Genomic DNA, 5,742 nt, shown 5'->3' on the forward strand with positions numbered 1-5,742 from the left:
TGTCTAACGAATACATATATATATATATATATATGTATGTATGTATGTATGTATGTATGAATCTATCTATATGTGTCCCGTGTGCACAACGCCTATGGAGCTCGAGAATGTACAATATTTATCAAATCTTAACAACCACTTTGATTATTAGATGACTATGATATCATCTTATCTTGGGCAATCACTCATGGAAGATTTGCAAAGGGTCTCTTATTAAGGAACAAGGACCAATGTCTATCACTTTAGGCTAGACTTTGTCCTTTAGACTATTTGCAAAGGATCGATCTCTTATTGTTGTACAAGGGACAAAGTCTAGCACTTTAGGCTATTTGCATGTGCCTAGTGTAAGGATTATGTTGTAGGTGTGGCTAAGCAACTATCTGTATCTCTTTGGCATCACAAATGTCTATGATAGAGATGAACATGTTTTTTTGTTTGCATATCTTCCTTGTTTTAAAATTAGACATTGAGACACATCAACATTTTATGTATGGGAAGCAAACTAAGTGTCACATAAGAAGGATCTTGGTACAAAGAAATTTTAACCATTAGAATCAATTCACAGCAATGTGTGGGCCTATCACTACAATATCATTGGGAGAAGCATCATATTTTGCCACCACTATTGATGATACTACAACAAAAGTATGGGTATATCATATTTGAAAAAAGAGGGATTCCTCTTATGTGTTTCAAATGTTATTAGCATATGCAAAAAATCAATCAGGTAAGAAACTTAAATACTTGCATCCTAATAATGGTGGGGAGTATAGTTCTCATATCTTTTAGAACTTTTGTGAAATGTAGCAAGAGGGAGTTGACTACCCCTTAAAACTCAACAGAAAATGGAATTGCAAAAAAGAAAAATGGGACTATACAAGAAAGAATTTGGAGCATATTATCTAATGCATGGGTTGCATATGGTTTTTGGGTTGATAAAACTGTTGTTCACTTGATCAATAGATCAACTAGCAAGCCAATAGATGGAAATATTCTTGAAGCGATGTGGGCTAGAAAGAAACCCTCTTTAGTCCACATCACTTATGAGTACTTATGTGTTTAGCTATGAGGCCTATATGCATTATAAAGAAACCCTCTTATGAGTACTTACTATGTTTGGCTATGAGGCCTATATACATAGTTCCAAGGACAAGAGGAACATTCTTCATCCTAAGTCATTGAAATGCATTTTTCTTAGATATGGAGATTCAAGAGAGATGGGATTATAAAATCTAGAGGCTTAAATGAGAGTATGTAGCCTTAATGTGACATTCAAGGAGGAGAAGATGTATAAACAACGTATGAAGTCTATTGAGATATGAATGGTGGTATTCCAAGAAGATGGAGAGCCACCATAGGAGTAGTATGCATGACTTGTTTCACATGAGATAGGGCTAGAATAGCCAAGAAATATTAAGATAGATATACTATAACTAGGTTGGTGGCCTCATATGCAACGTTTACAAGGCAAAGAGCATTTAACTCTTTTGTAATGGTCTATACCATTGAACTTAGACTTGTATCTAGAACTTGTGTTGTCTTATGAACTCTAGAGTATCTCTAACATCTTTCAATATCCACTTGGGAGCAATTATAACCTTTTTAAAAAGCATCCAACAATTAGCAAGAACAAGTCAAATTATTTGACTACAAAAGTAGGAGGTAAACAACCCATACATGATAAAGAGCATTCAACTCTTTTTCTTGTTGTAGTACCATTGACCCTAAACTTATATCTAGGAGTTGTGTTGTCAAGAACTCTAGGGTGTCTCTTACATCCTTTAATCTTTTATGAGAAGCCGCAATAGTCTCTTTACTTCTTCATTTGAAATAGCATCTTAAGTTTAAATGGCATAAAATATACATCATAATTTAAAGGAATCTAAGTACCCAATTTAAGTCTATATCTCCTATAATCAAAGCATATAGTAAGAGATTACAACGAGATATTGTAAGATCAAGTCAAGAACTAAGAGTATACGTTGTACCTTTATAAAGTCACCCTTATGATCACAATCTCCAAATTTCTAAAATAATCCTATGATATTAATTAAGTTTTCTTTAGAAACAAATCTACTTAGCCATGATATCTTTGTTCTCTATAAATTTACTATTTTGAAGCAAGCAACAAAGACATGTAGGGGTACAAACCATGATAAGTGTATTTTTCTTGAGATCCTTCCAAAACTCATGGGCTTTTGGATATCTTGGAATGTACTGTTGCTTTATATGGAATCTTCCAATTCAAAGATGAAAGGCTTGGCACTGACAAATCTTTAGTATTTCCATACACAGCTAGCCTTGAGGGGACATAATATTATGTGTAATATTAAAAAATAAACCATGATTTGATTGGCATAGACAATCCCGACGAATTCTTACCACTCAAGCTGTCAACATGTTGCCACTCAAAACTTATTAATAGAAATATATATGCAAATAATAATCTATTTTTAATAGAAAATATGTTTATTGCTTGCATGAAAACTTACAGTACATTTACAAAGAAACATATTCAGTTGGAGGCAAGTACGTATCTCTAGCCATGTAAACATGATGAACATGAGCAAACTATCATTGAATTATAGCCTTGAAAGTAGTAATATGTCCCTTTCAATGCTATTTTTCTTCCTCTCATTTCACTTTTTTCACCTTGTTAGAGCTGTTGCAAGATGGCAACATGGTTTGAGCTTCCAAATTTTATCCACATTTTTGTTATAGATTATGCAAGAGTTTGTGAAATGAGAAGAATACCTTGTGAGTGCCATGGAAAAAAAATGAGAGCACAAATATTTTGTAGAGCACAAAGAATGGGTGCCAAAAAGAAGCCATGTGGTTAGATTCCAAGTAGAGGAGATATGAATACCATATTCTTGTACACATGGCAAAATTCTCTTTAGCTCTTTTCTTAATCCAAGGGTTAGAAAAGGACGCTTTTTTTGAAGTGTTTTTCAATGTGCCCATAACTATGCCAAATAACTTCGGATTTTTCTCCAAAATATACACGAATCATGGGTGGCATATCTCTTTGTAAGGCAAATAACAACAGGGCTAGCTCTTTTTGTCCTCACCTCCTTCCACTAATCCATATTAGCCATTATCTTCTTAGTTGTAAACTAGGAACCAACATCTTTCCGAAAGAGAGAGGTGTTTTTTTTATTGCTATAAATCTCTATAAATCACATACATAAACACCCCATCCCCATGAAAAATCATGATGCATGATTATCCTCTTGTTAATCTTGCTATTGCTAGCCTCCTCTTACATCTCTTTCCCTTTTACTATTCACATGTTGTTCTAGATCTCTTCTCTAAGCTCTAATCTCTAATATCTAATCTAATCTAATATATTCCAGTATATACATTATTAGAAGTTTTTGGCAAGGTGCCATGTGGCAAGCACTCAACACCCCAAAACCCTCTCTTTTTTAGTAGTTGTTGAAAGCCTAAAATTAAATAATTAAAAAAGAATCTAAAATCTCTCTCTCTCTCTCTCTCTCTCTCTCTCTCTCTCTCTCTCTCTCTCTCTCTCTCTCTCTCTCTCTCTCTCTCTCTCTCTCTCACACATAGGTCTACTACAAGAGGTGCACAATGCTAGGAGGCTAGGAAAAGCAACATACAAGCAAGGTAGTAGACAATCCACACACATCGCGATATATAAACATAGTGTACAAGTAGTATACAAGCTGGGCCATGCATTGGTGATGCAGCACACACGTGGCAGGAGGGCAAGTGACAAGGCATACAAGTAGCTTACAACCATGACAAGTGGCTATAGGGGGGACGAAAGGTAGTGTACATGCAATGCAATATCTGACATACTAAGCACGCATACAAACAAAGTGATAAGGGCGACACTAGTGAAGCAACAACCATAGAGAGAGAGAGAGAGAGAGTGAGGAAAAGATGAGGGGAGGAATGATCAATTGTAAGTAACTTTGATTATTATAACTAGTGTTCCTTGTACACATGCAAAGAATGCTACATCGCTTCACTGCAACTTCACACTATCAACTTTAACTATCAATTACCATACATAATATCATAAGTAATATAATTATGTTACATATTATGATCTATTATTAGTAAGTTCTTAAATAACAATCTTAATATTAAGGACATAATGTTGACTTACAGCTAGTTTTATAAGAATAATTATATGTAATATTAAGAGCATAATAAACTATACATGTTTAAAATTATGCATATGCATACATTAATTTGTGTGTGTGTGTGTGTGTCAATCATATATGTTAAGATCATAATGTGTTTATAATAATATATACGTAATAATATTCATATATGATTAAGTCATATCAATAGTAAGGGAATATGTGGTAGTGAAAATATATAATAAATTGAAAGTAATAATATCATTTTATCGCTATTACCATTTGTTTATAATTATTATATTTTAAAATAATTATCATTTACATAATTATTGATTTTGATAACTGTATGTATCATATTAATTTTAGTAATTGATAATATTATTACTAGTTTAATATACATAATTTTATATTCCATATACATAAATAGAGCTTTTGAGGGATGTTAGATGGTGCACATTGAACCTCTCCCACATCCCATCCCTGCCCCCAACCCAAAAAAAAACTTAAAGGATGGGCCATGTGGTTTAATAATTAAATATGATGCCTTTGATTGGAGTTTTTGTGGGCCCAACAACACTTTTACCATGTGAAGATAGCTTAGGGTGCTTGTGGCATTGTGCTTTGTGCAACTTGGACAACAAAGCACTTGGTATTTAACCATTATTTTTATTCTCTTACCATGTCCATTTATAATGGATCAATTAAATGAAATCAAACCAACTCCATGTTCATTCTCTTGTTCTTCCATTTAGCAATCTTACATCATGTGATCTTGTATATGGAGCAAATGCTGACATTAACAACACTTTTTATATTCCATGACAACTTAAAGGTTTCATAACAAGGGAAACACATTTTCCCTTTGACCAAATGATTGAAGGCATAGTGGGTGCATGCTCCCAACAATTACAACATCATCTTAATGTGTATGTGTTTCTAGTTCTCCTTGCTTAGGTTTCTTTCTCACATTTCAACTCTTTGCCTTGGACCTCCTATCAATGTAGCATAGGTTGTAGGTTCTTTTGAACTCTCAAATGTAGTTCAAACATGAACTTATCAAGATTCAAAGAGTCAACAAGTTGCATGTTTGCAACCATCAAGAAGGTACCTTAGTCCCTCAAAACACTCCAATGAACACCCTAAAATCCTCTCAAGGTCCAAGTGGAGTTGCCTCATCGATCAATCTAACTCTATTGTAAGAGACCAGCTTTTAAACCAATCCAATGGCAACTACTTCAACTTAAGCTAATTACTTTTGATGCTAAATCCAATTTAATGTACCACTCCCATGCTTCATTAACCACAACCAAGGAAAAAATGTTGCACGTGCCACACGTGAAGCCTATTGCATAGTGAACATTAACAACCACTTGCTCTCTAGAGTTTTCATCATCATTATAGCTTAAACAAATCATCAAAATTGGATAAGATCCATTTCTTGAAAAAAAACTAGCCCACAAGCTTCACAAGAATTCTCTAGAAGTCAGCTCAAACTCAATCTTCTAGTAGTCAAATGAGTAAAAAAACTTTTAGAGGGTTAAGGACAAGATATGACCCAATGAAAGCAACTAAGGAACACAATGGTTTGATACACAAATCTCCACAAGCAACAAAAGCAATAGGATGCAAA

Source organism: Lygodium microphyllum, chromosome 12 (genome assembly GCF_053477565.2).
Source record: "Lygodium microphyllum isolate KBCC chromosome 12, Lygodium_microphyllum_v1.1.10, whole genome shotgun sequence".
Lineage (NCBI taxonomy): Eukaryota > Viridiplantae > Streptophyta > Polypodiopsida > Schizaeales > Lygodiaceae > Lygodium > Lygodium microphyllum.